Here is a 24707-nt window from a genome sequence, read left to right on the forward strand (position 1 = left end):
AAAAGAGTGCCTTTCCTGAGCCATTAGGAGAAGTTAAAGGACACAATCAGAGAAAATCTATTTGTGCAGAGAGCCAAATCCACCATCTGACCCATATTTCTCCTATTAGAGACTCCTAGCAAGGTTAAGTTGGGGAAGGATACCTAACTCTTTAACAAAGACTGTTTAACAGTGGCATCCACCTGTTATGAAGAGCACCTGTTTACAAAGAGTACCCAATGTAGCTGCCAAGTTTACTGTATAAGCCTGATCTGCTGGCCATGACATATGCCCTGGTACAAGATGATATAAGGCTTTCAGTAAAGAGTTCAAAGAAGCCAAGTTGACCCAACTACCTCTTCCTCCCTCCAAGAGGTCATCTTGGTATTCTCTGTCCCTTGTTGATGTATAGCAACAGAAGTTCTGTTTTCTCATTGGAGGGAGTTGTCTCCCATTTTGAGTGCCATGTCCTCAGCCATGAAGGTCATCTTCTGTGGGGGGAGAGAGTCAAGTCCACCATGTGACTTGCATTGTTTCTGGGACATGTTAGTGACTCCCTGCAGAGAGAATTCAGAGAAGGATAACTAACTCTTTAACGAGAGCTGCTGAACAATATCTTGAACCTGTTATTAAGAGCACCTGTCTACAAAGAGTACCTGTTGTAACCAATAGTAGCCTCTGTTGTAATGTCTGTGGGCCTGAACTGTTAGCTATGAGATATGCCTTGGTATTATGGTACAAGGCTTCCATGAAAGAGGAGCCATGGTGATATCCCCTCAAGGTGTGATTCAACCTGGAAGACTGAGGACATTTTGTGGGGAAGAGTAGGTACAATGCCCGGCGGGTGTGGAGATGCGACTCGGTGTACATCTTGTGATATGTATGCGTTCCTCGATCATGCGATCGAGGGTGAATACAAATGCGCAAAATGTAATCACGTTGCTTCCCTGGAAGCTCAGGTCCTGAATCTAGGGAAGCAGCTGGCAACACTGTCCATACCGAGGGAGAGCTGGGATCGTACCCGTCAGGCGCAGGCAGGGGCCTGCACAGAGGTGGGCGGAGTAATGGAGGTGCAGGCATCAGAGCAGAGTAGAGGGGTGACAGTTAGGAGGGGTAGAAGGGGACAAGGCAAGGAGGCCGGTCCTGGGCTGGAGCACCCCAATAGATACGCCCCGTTGCGTGATGTTGGGGAAACCAGTCAGGGACCAGCATTGCTGGAGCAGAGCGACGCCCCTAGCTGCCAGGGGAAGAACTCCTCCAGTGAGGCCGGGAGAAAGGGAAAGGAAAGACAGGTGCTTGTGGTAGGGGATTCAATCATTAGAAGGACAGACAGTGCAATCTGTCACAAAGAGCGTGGGCGCCGAACAGTCTGTTGTTTACCGGGCGCTCGGGTTCTGCACATCGCAGATCGGTTGGACAGATTATTGGGTTGGGCTGGGAAAGACCCAGCTGTCATGGTACACATGGGTACCAATGACAGAGGTAGAGTAAGATGGAGAGTCCTAAACGATTTCACGGACTTAGGCTCTAAGTTGAGCACTAGGACCTCCAAGGTAGTATTTTCAGAAATACTACCTGTATCTCAAGCCACACCAGAGAGGCAGCGGGAGATTAGGGAAGTTAACAAGTGGCTGAGGAGCTGGTGTAGTAAGGAGGGTTTTGGGTTCCTGGAGAACTGGGCCGACTTCTCAGTCGGCCACCAGCTCTATGGTAGGGACGGATTGCACCTAAATAGGGAGGGTGCAGCCGTACTGGGTGAGAAGATGGCCGAAAAGTTAGAGGGGCTTTTAAACTAGGTGATGGGGGGAGGGTACAGATGTAGAATTAGCCAGTGGAAAGCAAGATTCAGAGGGCACAAATGGGGACATTAGAGCTCCTAAACCCAGGGTGGGTATGGGGGAAAATCACAAGAGCAGCCTAAAAGCATCAAATGAGGATATATGTAAACAGCCAAAATGACGAGGTTTGTATACCAATGCCAGAAGCCTGGCCAACAAGATGGGAGAGCTGGAGCTGCTGATGTTTGAGGAGGACTTAGATTTTGTGGGTATAACAGAGACTTGGTTCGACAACTCTCATGATTGGATAGCGACCATTCAGGGGTATTCCCTTTATCGCAGAGATAGAGAAGGTAAAAAAGGGGGAGGGGGTATGTCTGTATATTAAGAACAGTGTACAGGTAAATATGAGGGATGATATTTATAATGGAGCTATGGACGAGGCAGAATCCCTATGGGTAGAACTTCAAAGGGAAGGCACGGTGGGGAAGGTAATATTGGGCGTATGCTATAGGCCCCCCAACCTGAGGGAGGAGGGGGAGGCGGACCTCCTTTTACAGATAGGATTGGCAGCAAGGATGGGAAATGTCATTATAATGGAGGACTTTAATTATCCAGATATAGACTGGGCAGAAGGAACCGCGCAGTCAGTCAAGGCTCGGCAGTTCCTAAATGTTTTGCAGGACAATTTCATGGGTCAGATGGTGAATGCACCGACAAGAAACAATGCGGTACTTGACCTACTGATTACCAACAATACAGACCTGCTCACGGATATATAGAAATACGGGGCAACTTAGGAAACAGTGACAATAGGTCAATTAGTTTCAGTATTAATCATAGTAATAGGAAATATAAGGGTAATATAAGGACACTGAATTTCAAAAGAGCCAATTTCCCAAAACTGCGCTCTCTGCTAGAAAATATCAAATGGGATAGAACCCTGGAAACAAAGAACACGGAGGAAAAATTGGAGTGCTTCAAGAGCATACTAAACAAAGGGATTGACCAGTGCATTCCAAAGGGAAATAAATTTAAAAGAGCAAAACTAAACCCTGGGTGGCTAAACTCCAACTTGAAAATGCATATTAATGCTAAAGAAAAGGCCTTCAAAAAATAAAAGACTGAGGGGTCATTGGCAGCAATCAGGTATTACAAAGAGTGTAATAAGAAATGTAAAGACGAAATCAGGGCGGCTAAAATAGAACATGAGAGACATATAGCGGAAGAGAGTAAAAAGAACCCCAAAAAATTCTTTAAGTATATAAATAGTAAGAAAGCCAGGCCAGAACACATTGGCCCCATAAAAGACGACAAGGGAGATTTGGCCACAGAGGACAGGGAAAAGGCGGTAGTGTTAAATAATTTCTTCTCTTCAGTCTTCACAAAAGAATCGGGGGGCTACACTAACCCAGCTTGTAAGGCCAAACTAAATAATACACCTCAGGAAGTACCGCCATGGCTAACAGAAGATAGACTTAGAACTAAACTAGAGAAACTTAACATAAATAAATCACCGGGACCGATGGCTTGCACCCGAGGGTTCTTAAAGAGCTCAGCCAGGTGATTGCCATTATTCATGATTTTTAAGGATAGTTTACAGACTGGTATGGTGCCAGCTGATTGGAAAAAAGCCAACATGGTACCAATATTTAAAAAAGGGTCGAGATATATCCCGGGTAACTATAGGCCGGTCAACCTAACATCAGTAGTCTGCAAGATTTTGGAGGGGATGTTAAGGGACCACATACAAGACTTTAGTCATGAAAATGGTATTATTAGTAGCAATCAGCATGGATTCATGAAAAATCGTTCTTGCCAAACCAATCTATTAACCTTCTATGATGAAGTGAGCTGCCATATAGATAAAGGTAAGCCTGTGGATGTGGTGCATCTGGACTTTGCAAAGGCCTTTGACACCGTTCCCCACAAACGCTTACTGTACAAACTAAGGAAGGTAGGTATGGACCATAAGGTGAGTACCTGGATAGAGAACTGGCTCCAGGGGAGAGTCCAGAGGGTGATGATTAATGGGGAGTACTCAGATTGGGCGGGTGTGGAAAGTGGGGTCCCCCAGGGTTCTGTCCTGGGACCAATCCTGTTTAATTTATTCATAAATGATCTAGAGGAGGGGATATCTAGTACAATCTCAGTATTTGCAGATGATACTAAACTAGGCATGCCAATATCTTCTATGCAGGATGTGGAAACCTTACAAGCGGACCTGAACAAAATAATGGGGTGGGCAACTACATGGCAGATGAGGTTTAATGTTGAAAAATGTAAAGTGATGCACTTGGGTGCCAGAAACCAGAAAGCAAGCTACTCACTAGGGGGGGATCGACCTCTGGGTGAATCTAAGATGGAAAAGGACTTGGGGGTACTGGTAGACAACAGGCTTGGCAGTGGCATGCAATGCCAAGCCGCTGCAAGCAAAGCCAACAGAATACTGGGTTGTATAAAAAAGGGGATTCACTCCAGAAATAAAGAGATTATTCTCCCACTCTACAACAATCTGGTCCGGCCACATCTGGAGTATGCTGTCCAGTTCTGGGCACCGGTCCTCAGGAAGGATGTGCTGGAACTGGAGAAAGTCCAGAGAAGGGCAACAAAAATAATTAGGGGAATGGAGGACATCAGCTATGAGGAAAGACTACAAGCACTGAACCTATTCTCTCTGGAGAAGAGACGATTGAGGGGGGGATATGATATCAATGTACAAATACTGTACTGGCGACCCTAGCATAAGGAACAAACTATTCAGAGAAAGGGAATACAATAAGACACGTGGCCACTCACTAAAACTAGAGGAAAGGCGGTTTAACCTACGTAGGGGGTTCTTTACTTTCAGAGCAGTAAGGATGTGGAATTCTCTTCCGCAAACAGTCAAATCAGCAGGGATCATCGATAGTTTCAAAAAACGATTAGATGGGCACCTTAAAGACCACAACATACAGGGGTATACAATGTACGGTTAACAGCAAACACACACACATCATAGGTTGAACTGGATGGACTGATGTCTTTTTTCAACCTCACTAACTATATGTACCACAGGGGGCATTTTGTGGGGAAGAAAAGGTACTGTAGGGCAATGGTCCTCAACCCTGGCCCTCAGGGCCCACTAACAGGCCAGGTTTGCTAGATAACTGAAATACATCCCAGGTGATATCATGATATCATTTGCTGTTCAGTGATTGCAGTACTCTAGTCTGCATCTCCCCAAGGTAATACTTAAATCTGGCCTGTTAGTGGGCCCTGAGGACCAGAGTTGAGGACCACTGCTGTAGGGGACATCTTCTAGGGAAGAAGAGGTAATTCAGGGGACATCTTGTATGGAAGAAGAGGTTCTGCAGTGAGACATCTTGTGGGGAAGAAAAGGTACTGCAGTAGACATCTTGTAGGGAAGAAGAGGTACTACAGGGGGCATATGGTTGGGAAGAAAAGGTACAATAGGGCAATAGGGGGCATATTGTGGAGAAGTAAAGGTACTGCAGGGGACATCTTGTGGGGAATAAGAGTTCACTGCTTGCATCAGGGCTCCTAAAGAACATGTAAAGCCAACATTTCAGATTCTTGATAAGTGCCTGCTGTACCATGTACTTGTATGAGAAAGTATCCTGTTCTCTTTGTATTGCTTTCTTTGTGGGAAATCCCTGGTGTTCCTGCCAGTCCCTCTGCTTTCCTATTAAAAACTGTCCAGCAAGAAAGCACATCACGGCCAGTTCTCTAGTCTGCTCTCCTCCAATAATCAGATTTGTCCTGACACCTCCCCGCACAGCCTTACACTGGGAAGATTAGTGTGCTGCTGTTTCTCCTTCCCCCAGCTCCTATGCAGCTGAGAAGAGAGGGAATGTGACCACTTATAACAAAGGGGAAAAAAGTATTTATAATGTTTTTTCTATCTATACACAGATGTTTTGCCTTTCATTTCTATTTTAACTGAATGAGTTGTTTTACAGGTGAGGGTTTACATACGCTTTAAGAGGAGTACTGAAGCAGGGGGCAGTGATGTCTCCAGAAAGTCATGTACAGCACCTTGATGGCTTCTCCCACTGGCCATGATCTGCCTGCATTGAATAGAGAAACACAGAGACCCAGTAATTATATTACTTGGTCTAAAAAAAGCTGTTATAAAAAGTGAGGTTTTTTTTTATCAAAAATTTTATAAGCACGTTAATGAGTGGGGGAGGAGAAACCAGGGAAGGTAAAATGTAAGCAGATTAAAATATAAGCTTCAAGCAATAGTTTTTCTCTAATTTACTGAGCCAATTGGACCTTCGAAAAGGGCTTTCTGCCTTTACACAGCTCGAAATTCATCGCCAAATGTGATCATCTATTTGTGTCATCTTTTATCTCCTTGTGGGTACCAGTCAATCTGCTAACTGGCATTGATGCACTTATCAAAGCATTAATCTTCCCCAACTTGGCAGGAAAGCTTCTGTCAGCTGAATGCGAATGAATGCAGAGAGGGAAAAAATGTACATTGAAAAAAAGAAAAATCCATTAGAGAAGTACGGCGCTAATCATTCTCAGTGCAGCTGACGTCCTCTGAGTCTCGGCGAAGGCCCAGGTGAAGTGGTAATTGAAGGCCTTAAAACTGAGGCGGCTTTGTTACCCATTGTAGTAGTCAGTCCTTTCATTTCTGTATTTGGACTGGAAACATAAAATGCCGAGTGGAAATGAGAGCTGACGCTTTGTTATGTACACAATGTAATGTGAGAACACAGCAGTCATGGAGGATCCCCCCGACCGTACGCGGTACGTCCTTTACCCATGTTGGGATCGGGGGCATTTCTAGGTTCATAAAAGACCTTGGGCACCTGAGAGCACCCGAGTGCTTCATAAAAGCGCACAAAACACGCATCCCGTTTGCAGCGCCATTCATTGTTAATGGCCCCCAAAACAGAGCAAACAAGAGAGGAAAAAGGGGGGAAGCCTGGAGATGGATGCACAGCAGTAAGCGGAAGGCTGGACATGACTGGGGTTTGCAGGGAAGGTTGCTACCCAGTGGGGGTTAACTTTTTAAGGAAGAACTAAAGCAGGTGATTGGTTTTTGGGAAGGTGGGGCAGGGTGGGGCAAGGTGGGGTTAGCAGGGGCTAGTTTAGGGTGGGACCAGGGGTCCGGTCAGTTGGAGACCAGACAGCAATAGGAGAACTTCTGTACCCCCCCCCTTGTCTATCGGTATGGCAGATTTGGACTCTATGCTGGCCCAGTTACGCAGTGCGGCCATGGCGAATGGTCCGCAATGGCTTCAGGCCAATATGGATGGCTTACTACAGGGGTCGGGGCAGGTACCAGCTTCGCCTGCCCCAACTTTATCACGGCCTAGGAGGTCAAGGCCTCCTGAGCGCCTCAGCCCAGAAACGACCCCTTGGGTCCGCCGTCGCTTAGGGAGCCCCCCTAGGGACCCTTCGACCTCGGCTGTCAGTGGGAAGCCTCCTACAGGTACAGCGGGGGTCGGGAGGAATCCTCGACAAAGACGGGGCCCTGGCAAAGTGAGCGCAGCCCCCTCCAGCTCCGTTGCCCCCTCACCTGCAGCTCTGGAGCATCCGACTGGCTCCCCGGGTCCCTCCGGTGGCAGCGCGGTCCGGCGTGGGAGTGAAGTGCGGGGTCCGGGTGCGGGCCTACTTCCGGGTACGGCCGTGGCCTCTCGTGGACGAAGTCGAGGCTCCAGGAGGGTCCCCTGCGTCCCATCGGTGGTTCCGGACCGGATCTCGGCGCCCGCCGCTGTCCCATTGCGGCGGGGCGTTCGGCGGGAAGAAGAGGAGGCGGGAATGAGTGGCGGTGCTCGGCCGGAGGCGCCCGTCTATGACGTCACGGGCATGCGACCTTCGGATGGAAGCCTGCTGAGGACAAGTGCTACAGCGTCGCAGGGCAGTGACGTCACCGCCCAGCACCAGACCTACGGAGGCCGCTCTGTTCCCTGCAGAGTGGCAGCTCCCAGCGATGGAATCTTCAGCCTGTCCGGCTGCAGCGGTGGCTCTTCAGGGACTGGCCAGGTGTCCCACTCGGCGGAGGTGGAAGAGCGCTCTGAAGGGGAACTGTCGGCATCGGATGACGAGGATACTCTGGACGTCGGGGCGGCTCCTCATTCGGGACACGGACGGACGGCTGAGCGGAGGCTTTCACCGGGTCAGCCAGGTAAGTCAGTGTCCTTTGCCTCTCCTTCCCTTCTGTTTTCTGCTCCTTCTGTACCTGCCTCTCCTCCTGTCGGGTCTTCTGTGGTATATTCCTCTGGTGTGTCTTCTCTGCCTGCTGTCCAGGCTCCATCTACGCTGTCTGCACTGCTTAGTTCGTCTTCTCTCCCAGCAAGGGGGCCCTCTTCGCCTGTTATTGGCGCGGGGGTCCTAGGTAGTGGTGGGGGGACGCATGTTTCAGGGGGTCTGGGTGCACAGGCAGTCCCGGACGGCATAGGGGGAGTGTCTTTGCTGCATACTCTTTTGTCCGGGTTTAAGGATTTGTTGTCCAGGTGCGAGCCGGCTTTAGCGGCTGCACCCGCGGGGGCGCCGATACATGCGTGGGCTGCTGCAACAGGGGGGGTTACAGAATCAGTGGGGTCGGCAGCGGGATGTTCTTCTGTTTCACGGCCGCTGGCGGAATCCACTGGATCAAAAGAGGTGAGTTCGGTGACGCCGGTACCTGCTCCTTCGGTCCAGGCCACAGGTGGGTTGGCTGATGCAGTGGAGGTAAGTTCTGGGGTGCCGTCGTCTTCTCCTGGGGTGACGCCGGTGACAAAAGGGTCGGTTTCAGCAGATGGGGACAAGGAGATTGTGCGCATGGCGGATTCTGCGAAGTGCGAAGTTTATGTCTGCTTCGAGGGACCTCTGGGTGCTCATTTGAAAACGGAGGTGAGGGAAAAAATTTGGCGGGGTGAGTATGTTGAGATTTTTTCTCTGCTACCGTTAGAAAAATTCAACTTGGACAGGGTCAAGCCTGATGAATCAAAAAAGGAGGAGGAAGAAAAGCGCCGGTATCGTTTGATTCCGCGGTCGTTTACCAACTGGTTGCAGGCTTTCACAATTCTGGCCAGTGTAATAGGGGAAAAACATTCTGATCAGTGTTCCCCCCTATTTTGTTATTTGGATTCCATTGGGGAAGCTTATCGGGTCTACGGTGGTACGGCCTGGTTGCGATACGACGAACATTTTCGTCAACGCAAGGCCGTCAGACCATCTTTGCGCTGGGATCATAAGGACATCAGTCTTTGGATGCGCCTCATGACCCAGGCTAGATCTACCGGTCACCCCTTTCAGGGTGGGGTCGGGGGGGCGGCTTCCTCGCCTTCTCCGGCCGCAAAACGTAAAGGCTTATGTTGGCAGTTTAACGAGGCCACTTGCAAGTTTGGAACCTCCTGTCACTTCAAGCACGAGTGTTCCAACTGCGGCGGAAATCACTCGTCGGCACGATGCTTTAAGCATGGGGGAGCAAAACATGCCGACGCTGGTAAGAGGGCGGACGCCGGTGAAAGTGGAAAGGTTGGCCAGGTTCCTAAGTAGGTACCCTGATCGGGAAGCAGCCGCTCTTTTGCTGGGGGGGTTTTCGCAAGGCTTTCGCATTCCTTGTTCTTTGTCGGTGGTTCCTCCTCCCGGGGGCAATTTAAGTTCCGCTAGGGCGCATTCGTCGGTGGTCTCGGCGAAGCTCCTGAAGGAAGTGAGGTTGGGCAGGATGGCGGGCCCTTTCTCGTCTCCGCCTTTGCCGAATCTGGTACTCTCCCCTCTGGGTGTGGTTCCAAAAAAGGAACCTAATAAGTTTCGACTCATTCACCACCTGTCTTATCCCCCGGGGGGTTCGGTGAATGACGCTATAGCGGACGACTTATGCTCGGTTTCATACGTTTCGTTCGATAAAGCGGTGGCCTGGGTGCGTCGTTTTGGGCGGGGGGGCCTTATGGCAAAAACTGACATTGAAGCTGCGTTTAGGTTGTTGCCGGTGCACGCGGACAGCCTGCATCTTTTGGGTTGTGAATGGCAGGGTGGAATTTTCGTTGACCAATGTTTGCCTATGGGCTGCGCCATTTCTTGTTCGCTGTTTGAAACATTCAGTTCTTTTTTGGAATGGGTTGTTAGGGATGTTTCTGGGTTGTCTTCCGTAATTCATTATTTAGACGATTTTCTGGTGATAGGTCCTCCGGGGGAGGTGATGTGTGCGACGCTTTTGGCTACGGTCCAACAGCTGTTTGATTATTTTGGAGTCCCATTAGCCCCTGACAAGACTGAGGGGCCGTGCACGGAACTGCGATTTCTGGGTATTGTCATTGATACGATGGCAATGGAATGCAGGCTTCCGGTTGACAAGCTATTGGACCTACGCAGAGTTATTGCAGGGACCTTGGACACACGAAAAATTCAGCTGCGTGCCCTGCAGTCTCTGCTGGGAAAATTGAATTTTGCCTGCCGCATCATGCCCATGGGGCGGGTGTTTTGCAGGAGGTTGGCGACTGCCACGGCGGGAGTCAGGGCACCGCATCATTAAATTCGCCTATCTAAAGAGCATCGGGATGACTTGCGGGTTTGGGATTTGTTCTTGAGTTCCTTTAACGGCCGTTCGGTTTGGTTGGAAGCTCCGGTGTCGAACTTTGACCTGGAGCTGTTTACTGACGCGGCAGGCTCGGGGGGTTTTGCGGCCTATTTCCAGGGGCAATGGTGTGCGGGGGAATGGCCGGCCTCCTGGCGGAATTCTGACTTCATTCGTAACTTGGTTCTGTTGGAATTATTTCCCATTGTGTTGGCCGTGGAGTTATGGGGTCAGGATTTCACAAATAAGAGGGTCCGTTTTCATTGCGATAACCTGGGGGTAGTTCAGTCAATCAACAGCATTACTGCTTCTTCTCCACCGGTTATTAGGTTGCTTCGCCACCTGGTGCTCAAATGTTTGCTCCTGAATTCTTTTTTCTATGCTGTGCATGTTCCGGGTGTTGACAATTCGGTGGCTGATGCTCTTTCTCGCTTCCAGTGGGACAGGTTTCGGAGGTTGGCACCGGATGCGGAGCAGCAAGGCCTGATGTGTCCCGGGGAGCTGTGGAACATCGTCTCGCCGCAGTAATGGATTTGGTTCGGGCGTCGGTTTGTCCTTCCACTTGGACGGCCTACGAAAGGGTGTGGGCGACGTGGCATCAGATGGTGAGTGAGGTGGGGGGTCTTTCTGGTGATCGGGAACGGTTGTTCCTGCTCTTATATTTTGTGAGCCTGAATTTTGAACAGCGTGTGTCTATTTCTACGTTACGCCGCAAAATGGCGGCCTTAGCCTTCTACTTTCAGTTGTGGGGGGTTGCTGATGTAACCAAACATTTCCTTGTTCAAAAGGCCTTGAAGGGTTATGCGAGGGGTACTCGTTCGATTGATTCCAGGCGCCCGGTTTCCTTTGATGTGTTGTCCCGGGTGGTGGACTGCTTGCCGGGAGTGTGTTCTGCGGGCCAGGAGGTGGACCTCTTCAGGACGGCTTTTATCTTGGCGTTCTTTGGAGCTTTTCGGATTAGCGAATTGGTGAGTATTTCCAGGCGGGGGAATGGGGGATTGCAGTTGGGGGATGTTTGTTTGCATCCGGACAAGCTTCTGATCCGGATACAAAGGTCAAAAACGGACCAGCTGGGCCGAGGGGCTTGTGTTGAGCTAGGGGTGGTTCCTGGGTCCTCGCTTTGCCCCGTGGCTGCGGTGCGGCATTGGTTACAGGTGCGCTCCGCTCAACAGGGTCCTCTGTTTTTACGAGCTGATGGCACGGCCCTCTCACGTTTTCAATTTACGGCTGTCTTCCGGAAGTGCTTGGGGGCAGCCGGTTTTCAGGGGACGGATTTCTCCTCTCACTCTTTCCGCATTGGAGCCGCCACGGAGGCGGCTCGGTGGGGCCTTGGGGATCAGGCCCTTCGGAAAATTGGGCGTTGGGAGTCCAGGCGATTTCGCTCGTATGTCCGTCCGCATCTGTTGTGATGCGGCAGAGGGGATCTGTTCTGTTTCTGGTCGGGGCCCAGGGGCGGTCATTTATTGAATGTTCGTTACGTGTATGCTGGTGTTTTTTCTTTGTTTTTCTCTGTGGTTTTTTGTGTGTGTTCTCAGGACGTATGTTGGTATGTACCCCTCCTTATGTTTTACAGGAGCCACGGAAGTCTTGGTCTGGATATTAGGACATTCTTATGTGGTCTGGGGTGCTCGGAGGGCAGCGGTTAGGCCAGAGGGGCGCCAATTGGGTTTCAGCAGGGAGGAGGTGAAGGTTAGATGGATTGGGGTCTCAGGCATGCTGTGGTCCCGTGTCCTCCCTGAAGTCCATCGTTGCGCCCGTCTTGAGCGGCCGCCCGACATACTTTTGTTGCATGCGGGCGGCAATGATCTGGGCCTCCGTTCCTCCAGGGAGCTGATTAGGGATGTCAAATTGGACTTCCTGAGGCTGCGGACACTTTTTCCACGGACTGTGGTGGTGTGGTCGGACATTGTCGCCCGCACTTCTTGGCGCCTGGCTCGGTCGGTGACTAGCCTGAACAAAGCCAGGATTAAGGTGAATAAGGCGGTGGCCAAGTTTGTTGTGCGTAACGGGGGACTGGCGGTCCGGCATCTTGAGCTGGAGCAGGACCCGGCCCTTTATCTTAGAGGTGACGGGGTTCATTTGAACGCGGTGGGCATCGACCTGTGGACTTTAGGTCTGCAGGAAGGTGTTCAGAGGGCACTGTGGGTTTGGAGGGCTACACGGCCATAAGGGGTCATGCCCGTGTGCTGTGGCTGGGGTTTTTAGGGTCTTGGAGGGCTGTGACTACTTGGTAAGGGAATATGGAGGGGTAGGGCCCATCTTAGGTATGGGTGGACCTACCCCTGGCAACGTCAGTAGGCGGTATCAAGGGATCCCAATGGTTCATAGTCCTTGAGCTGGTGCAGTGGCGGCTGAGGGCCTGGAGGTCTATTGGGGTCAGGGATACAGCCAGGGGGGAAGTCAAGTTGCCTTCCAAGACCCTAAATGGTCATTCGTTTTAAATTTTGGTATTGGATGGTTTTTGTTGAATAATGGTAATTCTTTGCTAGCTAGTGTTTTACTAGTTAGTTCTAATAAAGTTGGCTGCTATGGCCTTTTTAAACCCAAACAAATGATTGTAGTGTCCTTCTTTCTTTAGGCAAGTAAAAGGGGAGTCTGTGGGTAGGTTTGGGTTGTATGGGGCAAGGAGCAGCCGCAGCGTCGGCAATACCACAGTCAAGGGGGGAAGCCTGGAGATGGATGCACAGCAGTAAGCGGAAGGCTGGACATGACTGGGGTTTGCAGGGAAGGTTGCTACCCAGTGGGGGTTAACTTTTTAAGGAAGAACTAAAGCAGGTGATTGGTTTTTGGGAAGGTGGGGCAGGGTGGGGTTAGCAGGGGCTAGTTTAGGGTGGGACCAGGGGTCCGGTCAGTTGGAGACCAGACAGCAATAGGAGAACTTCTCCCGCCCGCCCATCCCTTTGTCATTTCGGAGGGTGCAAAAAAAAAAAAAAAGAAATATATAAAAAAAAAAAAAAAATTTTTATCGAACAAACAAGTTTAGGAAACATAGCAAAAAAAAAAAAAATATAAATAAATTATGCTAACTAAATAAACAAACTTAATTACTTATACTGATGATGGAATTTGTTCTGTTTCTTGGCTGCGTTTGTTGTATGATGTATGTTGCACGCATACTGTGTATGTCAATTTGTGTTTCGGATTTAGCTGTTCCTCTAGGTTTTAGCTGGGGCACGGTTCGTGTGTTTTTCTTTGTCATGGCAGTGGCTGGGGTTTTTAGGGTCTTGGAGGGCTGTGACTACTTGGTAAGGGAATATGGAGGGGTAGGGCCCATCTTAGGTATGGGTGGACCTACCCCTGGCAACGTCAGTAGGCGGTATCAAGGGATCCCAATGGTTCATAGTCCTTGAGCTGGTGCAGTGGCGGCTGAGGGCCTGGAGGTCTATTGGGGTCAGGGATACAGCCAGGGGGGAAGTCAAGTTGCCTTCCAAGACCCTAAATGGTCATTCGTTTTAAATTTTGGTATTGGATTGTTTTTGTTGAATAATGGTAATTCTTTGCTAGCTAGTGTTTTACTAGTTAGTTCTAATAAAGTTGGCTGCTATGGCCTTTTTAAACCCAAACAAATGATTGTAGTGTCCTTCTTTCTTTAGGCAAGTAAAAGGGGAGTCTGTGGGTAGGTTTGGGTTGTATGGGGCAAGGAGCAGCCGCAGCGTCGGCAATACCACAGTCATGAAACGCTCAGGCAACTTCCTCACGGAGGTGGACTGATAGTGCGCTTGCTCAAAGTGTCTTCCCAACATTAGTAAAACATGAAGAAATGAAATGAAATAGAGAGCTGGTACCTCGTCTTTCCAATAAAGTCGCCTTATTTCTTCGACTGGAGTGTACAAAATACAGTAGGTTATGCGTTTCGGCAAGCCTTAACGTCTTCCCAACATCGCTATAGTCGAATGGCAGCTACAGCATGGTCGCCCAGTTCTGGGAGGGCGCCTGTTGACGTCCTCCCAGAATCGCACGCTGGTGCACTTTGTGATCGCTCTGTCCTTTGAACACCGCTGATCAAAGATCAGGGTAGAGGGCCAATCACAGTGGCCCTTTACCACATGATCAGCTGTGTCCAATCACAGCTGATCCCGATGTAAACACACTTGCCGGTTATAGGCATTCCTTTCCTGTCACAGCGTGAGGAGAGGAGAGAGCTGGTAACTGGACATCTACACTGATAATCAGGGCACTGAACATCAGTGCTGCCCCAACAGTGTCCATTAGTGCTGCCTAACAGTGCCCATCAGTACTGCCAATCAGTGCCCATCAGTGCTGCCAATCAGTGCCACCTATCAGTGACCATAAGTGCTGCCTATCAGTGCCCATCAGTACTGCCAATCAGTGCCCATCAGTACCGCCAATCAGTGCCCATCAGTGCTGCCAATCAGTGCCACCTATCAGTGACCATAGGTCCTGCCTATCAGTGCCCATCAGTACTGCCAATCAGTGCCCATCAGTACTGCCAATCAGTGCCGCCTATCAGTGACCATAAGTGCTGCCTATTAGTGACCATCAGTGTCACATATCAGTGCAGCTTCATTGGTGGCCACCAGTGCCGCCTGATCATTGCCCATTAGTGCTGCCAATCAGTGCCCATCTGTGCCACCTATCAGTGCCCCTCAGTGCTGCCTATTAGTTCCCATCAGTGCAACATATCAGTGCAGCCTCATTAATGCCCACCAGTGCCACCTCATCAATGCCCCCCAGTGCCGCCTGTCAGTGCTCATCAGTGCCGCCTCATGAGTGCCCATCAGTGCTGCCAATAAGTGCCTCCTCATCAGTGCCACCTATCAGTGACCATCAGTGCTGCCTATTAGTGCCCCTTGGTGCAGCATATCAGTGCAGCCTCATCAGTGCCCCTCAGTGCCGCCTATCAGTGCCCATCAGTGCTGCCTCATTACCTGTTTGCAATTTTTTTTTTTTTTTTTTGCAAACAGAAACTAAGAAAAATGTTTTTTTTTTTTTTTTCAAAATCTTTGGTATTTTTTTGTTTGTTTGGCAAAAAATAAAAACCCCAGTGGTGATTAAATACCACCAAAAGAAAGCTCTGTTTGTGTGAAAAAAAAACGATAACATTTTCATAAGGGTACAGTGTTGTATGACCGCGCAATTGTCAAAGTGCGACGGCACTGAAAGCTGAAAATTGGCCTGGGCAGGAAGAGGGTGAAAGTGTCCAGTAGGCAAGTGGTTAATCGTGGCCAATATGACTATGATTAAGACTTATTGCCGAAACACGTAAACCACTGTATTTTGTACACTCCACTAGAAGAAATAAAGTGACTTTTTTGGAAAGACGAGTTGCCGGTTCTCTACTCCATTTCTTCCAGTGCTGTATCTTGGCCTAGGCCGACAAGGCCCAGACCTAGGGTGGCAGTTTGCAAGGGGGGGGGGGGGCAGCAAAAAAGCTGCACCCCGCACAAAAAAACAGCCTACTCCTGGCTCCCGCACGGTAAGGTACACTTTTAGTATAGTGCAAATCTTAGGGGGTGAATTGGGCCAGAGGGCAGGGTCCAGGAGGCAAATCAGTCTGGCCGCCCCATAAAGCGGCCACACTGCTACCTGCCGGTATGATGTCAATAATATTTTGGACCTGCTCACCTCATATATGCTATCGCAATATGTCACTGGGTTAGTAAGATTACTCCTATCTAAAATATTTGGACTTGTGTTTGCTGCCACTGATTATTTCACTTATTTATATAATTACTATGGACTTCCTAGTCATTATACAAATAAGTGAAATAATCCTATGATTACAATCAGTGGCAGCAAATACCTTAAAAGAAATGAATAATCTTACTAATCCAGTGAAATAAGGCTGTACTAATGGGCACTGATAAGGTTGCGCTGTACTGATGGCCACTGATGAGGTGGCACTGATAAGCTGCACTGATATGCTGCACTGATGGGCACTGATATGCTGCATTGATGGGCACTAATAGGCTGCACTGATAGGAACTGATATGCTGCACTGATGGGCGATAATAGGCTCCACTGATGAGCACTAATATGCTGCTCTGAGGGCAACTGATGAGGCGGCAATGGCGGGTACTGATAAACTGCACTGATGGGCACTGATATGCTGCACTGATGGGAGCTACTAGGCTGCACTATTGAGCACTAATATGCTGCTCTGGGGGCCACTGATGAGGCGGCAATGGCGGGTACTAATAAACTGCACTGATGGGCATGATTGAGGCTGTACTGATAAGAAAGCACTGATGTGCTGCACTGATGGGCACTGGTGAGGCTGCACTGATGGGCACGAGGCAGCACTGATAAGCTGCCCTGATGAGCACTGATATGTTGCACTGAAGGGGCTGTGCTGATGGTCACTGATGAAGCGGCACTGATAAGCTGCACTGATGGTCACTGATGAGGCGGGACTGATAAGCTGCACTGATGGGGCTGCACTGATAAGGCAGCACTGATGGGCACTGGTATGATGCACTGATAGGCTGCACTGGTGGCCACTTATGAAGCCGCACTAATATGCTGCACTGATGAGGCTGCCCTGATGGGCAGTAATTAGGCTGCACTGATGGGCACTGATGAGGCTGAACTTATGGGAACTGATGAGGCTGCATTGGCACTGATGGGCACTGATAGACAGTGGTTGTGGCCTGTGGTTTACTGGTGACAGGGCGGGTTATAAATAGGACAGGGTGTGGCCATTACAGGAAGGGGTGGGTCATATTTAAATTTGGGTGGTGCCCAAGTTTAGTTAGGCCTATGGCAGTACAAATGGGGGGAGGGGCAGCAGCGCTATCCCACGGTACATAGTCTACAATGTAACTCAGGCAGGCTTGATGGAAAACCTTGAAAGTCAAAGGACTTTGACAAAGCACAGCAGTGCGAAACATGTCGTCACGGCAACCCTGATGCTTTCCAGGCCAGGTCCCGATGCTTGCTGACGCCACTTCCGAGTAGCGGCCTCCGCTGTGGATACCTCCGCGGCACGTCTACACTGCTTCGGTGCGAGCAGCCACACTATCGGGTGGGAGGAAGCCACACCACCCTACCGGCTGGTCCGGTCTGCTTTTGGCACATAAGATCCTTCTCCCTCCTGCCTGGTTCCCTGTTGTGATCATCTACACAGTTCCGGCTCACCCAGCGGCTCGGTCATCCTGTGACCCCCAGCAACGCCACAGATCTGGTTTGGAACACATTTTATTATGTTTTAATCATCACTATATATATTTTTTATAAATAAACTTTTTAAGGTTTTCCATCAAGCCTGCCTGAGTTACATTGTAGACTATGTACCGTGGGATAGCGCTGCTGCCCCTCCCCCCATTCACTGACTTATGCTGAGCATTAATTAGCAGCAGCACCATACGGTAATTTGACTTTATTCATTCCTGAGAGTGAGAGATATCACAGTTAGCGCTGGAAGTCCCTTTGTTGTTCTATGGCAGCACAAAACCTAAATACATCACTGATCTCTTCATTTGGCTTGTTTTCGCTTTGGACCAATGTAAGGGGGGGGGGGCTTTAAAAACAGACGGCTGAACCGCAGTTTTACCGCCACCTGGCTGCCCACCCAAATTCTAACATTACATCCTGATAGGGCTTTACACATGTCGGGCTGCCTGTTAAACTTGCCCTATGTGATCAATGAGGCTGCACCGCACCTGCGAGCCAAACACTCTGCAATGTAAAATTCCAGTTTGGCAATTAAAAAAAAAGGAAAAAAACAAAAAAAAAGGAAAAAAACAAAAAAAAAAGGAAAAAAACAAAAAAAAAGGAAAAAAACAAAAAAAAAGGTGTCAGGAGGTGGCAGCACCTGGAAGTGAAGAATTACCTGTAGTAGCCACTGCTACTACAGTGATCTTTGCTGTCTTTTCTGTCCCGGACTGAGTGCCTACCCCTCTGTATATTAACCACAAGGGGGGTCGATCTCCCAGCACAGATGCCATTCAGAGAATGCCTTGCATTTTTCTCAGTGAATGCAAGGCATTCTCTGATTAGATGGGGTGGAAAGGTGGTGCAGTGATTTATCATTTTAGTCAAATCAGAGAATGCCTTGCCTCTAATGAGAAGAATGCATAGTGGTCTGTGAATGGTGGCAGTGCCGACTAAGCGCCCCCCACGTGTTCACTATGCAGCTGATTGGCACGGGACCTGCTACAATGAATTTTTTATAAATAAACCCCTCACTGTAGGAGTGTCTATGCCCATCAAAGAGAAGAATTATTGATGTACAAAAGGTACATAGATGATCTCTTTTTCATCTGGGCAGGATCCGAATCGTCTTTGATGGATTTTGCCAACGAATTAAATTCAAATGAAAAAAATATTAAGTTGGATTTCACCTGGAGTAGAGAAACGGTGAACTATTTAGACGTATGCGTTACAGTTCAAAATAGTATTCTCTCAACGAAAGCCTACTTCAAGCCAACTGATAGGAATGGATATCTACCTATACAGAGTGGGCACCATCCCTGTTGGCTGAAGAGTATTCCGAAGGGGCAGATGATGAGAATTTGACGCAATTGCACATTAGACCAAGATTATATATCCCAGTCGCAAATTATAAAGAACACATTTGTGGAGAAGGGTTATGACCAATGTTCCCTCTAATTTTTTACTGTGCTGAGCAAATAAAAAAATTTCTGAGCGCAAACCTTTAGACTGAGCAATGGGGGGGGGGGGGGGGGGGGGGGCGACGTCAATGCAGAGTGACCAGCGTGCCCCCAATCAATTGCAGAGTGCCACAGCAATGCCCCCAATCAATTGCAGAGTGCCACAGCAATGCCCCCAAAAAATTGCAGAGTGCCTACAGCAATGCCCCCAATAAATTTCAGAATGCACAGCAATGCCCCCAATAAATTGTGAGTGCCCACAGCAATGCCCCCAATAAATTGCAGAGTGCACAGCATTGCCCCCAATAAATTGCAGAGTGCACAGAAATGCCCCCAATAAATTGCAGAGTGCACAGCATTGCCCCCAATAAACTGCAGAGTGCACAGCAATGCCCCCAATAAATTGCAGAGTGCACAGCATTGCCCCCAATAAATTGCAGAGTGCACAGCAATGCCCCCAATAAATTGCAGAGTGCACAGCATTGCCCCGAATAAATTGCAGAGTGCACAGCAATGCCCCCAATAAATGCAGAGTGCCACAGCAATGCCCCCAATAAATTGCAGAGTGCCACAGCAATGCCCCCAATAAATTGCAGAGTGCCACAGCAATGCCCCCAATAAATGCAGAGTGCACAGCATTGCCCCCAATAAATTGCAGAGTGCCACAGCAATGCCCCCAATAAATTGCAGAGTGCCACAGCATTGCCCCCAATAAACTGCAGAGTGCACAGCATTGCCCCCAATAAACTGCAGAGTGCACAGCATTGCCCCCAATAAATTGCAGAGTGCACAGCATTGCCCCCAATAAACTGCAGAGTGCCACAGCATTGCCCCCAATAAATTGCAGAGTGCCACAGCATTGCCCCCAATAAACTGCAGAGTGCACAGCATTGCCCCCAATAAACTGCAGAGTGCACAGCATTGCCCCCAATAAACTGCAGAGTGCACAGCATTGCCCCCAATAAATTGCAGAGTGCACAGCATTGCCCCCAATAAATTGCAGAGTGCACAGCATTGCCCCCAATAAACTGCAGAGTGCACAGCATTGCCCCCAATAAATTGCAGAGTGCACAGCATTGCCCCCAATAAACTGCAGAGTGCACAGCATTGCCCCCAATAAACTGCAGAGTGCACAGCATTGCCCCCAATAAATTGCAGAGTGCACAGCATTGCCCCCAATAAACTGCAGAGTGCACAGCATTGCCCCCAATAAACTGCAGAGTGCACAGCATTGCCCCCAATAAATTGCAGAGTGCACAGCAATGCCCCCAATAAATTGCAGAGTGCACAGCATTGCCCCCAATAAACTGCAGAGTGCACAGCATTGCCCCCAATAAATTGCAGAGTGCACAGCAATGCCCCCAATAAATGGCAGAGTGCCACAGCAATGCCCCCAATAAATTGCAGAGTGCACAGCATTGCCCCCAATAAATTGCAGAGTGCACAGCATTGCCCCCAATAAATTGCAGAGTGCACAGCATTGCCCCCAATAAACTGCAGAGTGCACAGCATTGCCCCCAATAAACTGCAGAGTGCCACAGCATTGCCCCCAATAAATTGCAGAGTGCCACAGCATTGCCCCCAATAAACTGCAGAGTGCACAGCATTGCCCCCAATAAACTGCAGAGTGCACAGCATTGCCCCCAATAAATTGCAGAGTGCACAGCATTGCCCCCAATAAATTGCAGAGTGCACAGCATTGCCCCCAATAAATTGCAGAGTGCACAGCATTGCCCCCAATAAATTGCAACCTGCATGGAGTGAATTGATATCCCTGGGTACGATCATGGCAGCGATCCTCCGCTCTCCCCAGCACTTCCAGCGATGCCTCCTGGCTGAGTGGATCTTCTGGTGTTTGACCACCATCCGTAAGTGACTTGGCCCCCGCGAGACCCCCCCCGTGCACTTACCTTAAGGACGGTCACGGACCCGCTCACTTCAGTCCCCGGCTTCCCGCGTCTCCGTGCTCAAGTCCCGGCGCCTCCTCCTCGGCCAATGGCATGAAGTTGGCCTTTCGGCCAATCAGGAAGCAGGAGGACCCGCTCCCTGATTGGCCAGGAGGAGGATCCATGTGACAATAGCGAATTTTCATTCGCTATTGTCATACAATGGGCGTGCTCTCAGGGAGCACGCTCTGCTCCCCGGCCACCTCGTCTGCGCTGTTTAACTAGGTGCGCGGTCTACATAGCTGCTTGCGCGGGACCATAAATTTCACTGCGCGTCCGCGCATGCGCGCACTTTAGGGGGAACATTGGTTATGACTCACAGATAATTGATAGATCTGTGAAAGAATTATATGCTATCTCTCAGGAAGCCTGCCTTACCACAAAAGATAGGGTTATAAATACAGACCACCAGTGGGGCTTCGTTACAGACTTCAATGTTCAATACAAAGAAGTTGAGGCCATTTTTAAAGCACACTGGAATGTCCTACGGATGGACAGGGTTCTGGGGAACAATCTGCCCGAAAATCCAGTCTTTATTTACAGCAAAGCTCCAACAATCGGAGATAGAATAGTGAAGAAAGTATTTGATCCACCGAAAGCACCCAAGTTTTTCTGGGATAGGACGGGTTACTTCGCTTGTAGAAGGTGTAAGGCATGTCAACGGGTGAACACACACTTTAGAGGCCTTATATCCTTTACATCTAATGCCAATGGCAAAACTTTTGAAATTAAGGAATTTATTTCCTGTGCAACTATGCACGTTGTGTATGGCTTGGAATGCCCGTGCGGCCTTATTTATATAGGCCATACAAAGAGAACCCAGAGCAAGCGGATATCAGAGCATATTTACAAGATTACCATTGGGTTCAAGGACCACAGTGTACCCTTACATTTTAGGGAGAAACACGGGAGAGATCTGTCCGGACTCAAGTTTTGGGGGATCGATAAGATGCCCTCAGCTTGGCGTGGATCGAATAGGGTTAGGGAATTATCCAAGAAGGAGACCCAATGGATATACTTAACCAATTCATTGACGCCCCACGGGTTGAATATCGACTTGGATCTAAATTGTTTTATAAGCAATTATTAGTACTCTCAGGATAGAGATATTCTTTTTCTTTCTTTTTTAAGGCCTTGGAGTCCCAATTTTTTGGGGATGAATATTAGCAGTGTGAACTTTGGAAATGTTCAGATTAATTCAATTTGAAGTTCTGATAAACATTGACATAAATTGGCATTATCAGAATAATTAAATTATTTTGAATGATAATTAGAGTTGAGCTGACACCTGGATGTCCGTGTTCGGCGGGTTCGGCCGAACTTTAAAAAAAAGTCCTGGTCCGTGTCCCGGACTTTTGCCGATCTTTTCCCGGACACCGAACCCCATTGAAGTCAATGGGGACCCGAACTTTCAGGCACTAAAATGGCTCTAAAACACCAATGGAAAGGGCTAGAGTGCTGCAAATGGCAGCAAAACGTAGTTAAGAGCATGGCGAATGCTCTGCAAACAAATGTGGATAGGGAAATAACTTAAAACAACAAAAAAAACCTGAAAAATAAAACAATGTTCTTCATCTCTGAAGGACGAGGCCCATATGGAGTAGGAGGGAGGTTGAGGTGGTGGTGGATGTGGCGGTGTCATAGGCGTGCGCACAGGGTGTGCCGGGTGTACCTGGGCAGTGGGCACACCCTAATCACCTAGGGCACATAGCATTATCGCTCTGTTTGCCAGTGAGGAGATGGGAAAGATCTCCCTCGGACCTGCTCTGCTCTATTTCTCTTTGCCAGCAGGGAGAGTAATGTATCGGGGCCATGTACATGTAGGCAAACACATGCATGTGTATTTAAACTTTGGGGTGCACACCCTAATGCAAAAGGCTGCGGACACCTATGGGCGGTGTAGGTGGAAGCGGCGGTGGAGGAGGAGGACGAGGTAGCCAACACTGCTTCTTTTCAGAAATTTTAAATGAGGGTACACCCCAAAAGAGTGAGAAAGAGCAAAAATAGAACAATGGCTGGGTAAGGTCGGTATCCATCGCTATTCTGCACAAGGTACGGAAAAGTCCCGTGGGATCCATGCCTGGTTCATTTTAATGAACGTGAGCTTGTCCACATTGTCTCTGGACAGGCGGCTGTGCTTGTCTGTGATAACGCCCCCAGCCGTGCTAAATACCCGTTCAGATAATACACTGGCTGCAGGGCACGCCAGCACCTCCAAGGCGTAAAGGGCAAGCTCAGGCCATGTGCCCAACTTGGAGACCCAGAAGTTGAAGGGGGCAGACCCGTCATTCATTACGTCTAGGCGTGTGCACACATACTGCTCCACCATGTTGGTGAAATGCTGCCTCCTGCTAAGACGTTCCTTATGAGCTGCTGGTGCTGCTGTTTGTTGTGGCGTGCTGACAAAGCTTTTCCACATTTCGGCCATGCTAACCCTGCCTTCTGAGGTGCTGGCGGTGCCCTGGTTGTGTTGGCGACCTCTTCCTCCTCCTCCTCTGCCTTGTGCTTCCACTGTGGCCCCGCTGTCAGGTGGGAATGCCAGCAGCATCGCGTCTACCAGCGTGCGCTTGTACTCGCGCATCTTGCGATCGCGCTCCAGTGAGTGAATTAAGGACGGTATGTTGTCCTTGTAACGGGGATCCAGCAGCGTGGCCACCCAGTAATCAGCACAAGTTAGAATGTGGGCAACTCGGCGGTCGTTGTGGAGACACTGCAGCATGTAATCGCTCATGTGTGCCAGGCTGCCCAGAGGCAACGAAAGGCTGTCCTCTGTGGGAGGTGTATCGTCTGTGTTCTCTGTATCCCCCCAGCCACGCACCAGTGATGGCCATGAGCTGGCCTGGGTGCCACCCTGCTGTGAACATGGTTCCATCTCCTCGTCCAGCTCCTCCTCCTCATCCTCTTCATCCTCCAGAACTGTGCCCCTGCTGGACAATTGTGTCCCTGGCGTTTGTGTGTGCAGGAACCCACCCTCGGAGCCCCTTGTAAATGACTGCCCTGAAAGCCTTGGAAATGTTACCTCTTCATCCTCCTCCTCCTCCTCATCCTGTGCCACATCCTCTTCCATCATCGCCCGAATTGTTTTTTCAAGGAGGCATAGAAGTGGGATAGTTAAGCTGACAACGGCATCATCGGCACTGGCCATGTTGGTGGAGTACTCAAAACAGCGCAACAAGGCACACAGGTCTCGCATGGAGGCCCAGTTATTGGTGGTGAAGTGGTGCTGTTCCGCAGAGCGACTCACGCGTGCGTGCTGCAGCTGAAACTCCACTATGGCCTGCTGCTGCTCGCACAGTCTTTCCAGCATGTGCAAGGTGGAGTTCCACCTTGTGGGCACGTCACATATGAGGCGGTGAGCGGGAAGGCCGAAGTTACGCTGCAGCGCTGACAGGCGAGCAGCAGCAGGGTGAGAACGCCGAAAGTGCGCACAGACGGCCCGCACTTTCTGCAGCAGCTCTGACATATCGGGGTAGTTTTTAAGGAACCTCTGCACCACCAAATTCAGCACATGCGCCAGGCAAGGGATGTGCGTCAAACCGGCTAGGCCCAGAGCTGCTATGAGATTTCGCCCGTTATCGCACACCACCAGGCCGGGCTTGAGGCTCGCTAGCAGCAACCACTCATTTGTCTGCTGTTCCATGCTCCTCCACAACTCCTGTGCGGTGTGTGGTTTTTCCCCCAAACAGGCAAGTTTTAAAACTGCCTGCTGTCGTCTACCCCTGGCCGTGCTGAAGTTGGTGGTGAAGGTGTTACGCTGTCCGGATGAGGAGGCGGTAGAGGATGAGGAATCGGGGTAGGAGGAGTTAGGAACAGGAGGCAAACTGAAGCGCCCTGCAATCCTCGGTGATGGAAGGACATGCGCCAAATTGCTATCCGCCTCAGGCCCATCCGCCACTGCATTTACCCAGTGTGC

At 49.6% G+C, this 24707-nt stretch overlaps 1 pseudogene across 1 annotated transcript; it reads left to right on the plus strand.

The window, feature by feature from the left end:
- The first annotated feature begins 10029 nt into the window (after positions 1-10029).
- LOC309560603 lies at positions 10030-10803 on the plus strand (annotated as a pseudogene). The gene has a single exon. The product of its transcript is annotated as an uncharacterized misc_RNA (transcript).
- Positions 10804-24707: the final 13904 nt, after the last annotated feature.

Source organism: Pelophylax lessonae, assembly GCF_965119305.1.
Source record: "Pelophylax lessonae genome assembly, chromosome: 7".
Taxonomy (NCBI): Eukaryota; Metazoa; Chordata; class Amphibia; order Anura; family Ranidae; genus Pelophylax; species Pelophylax lessonae.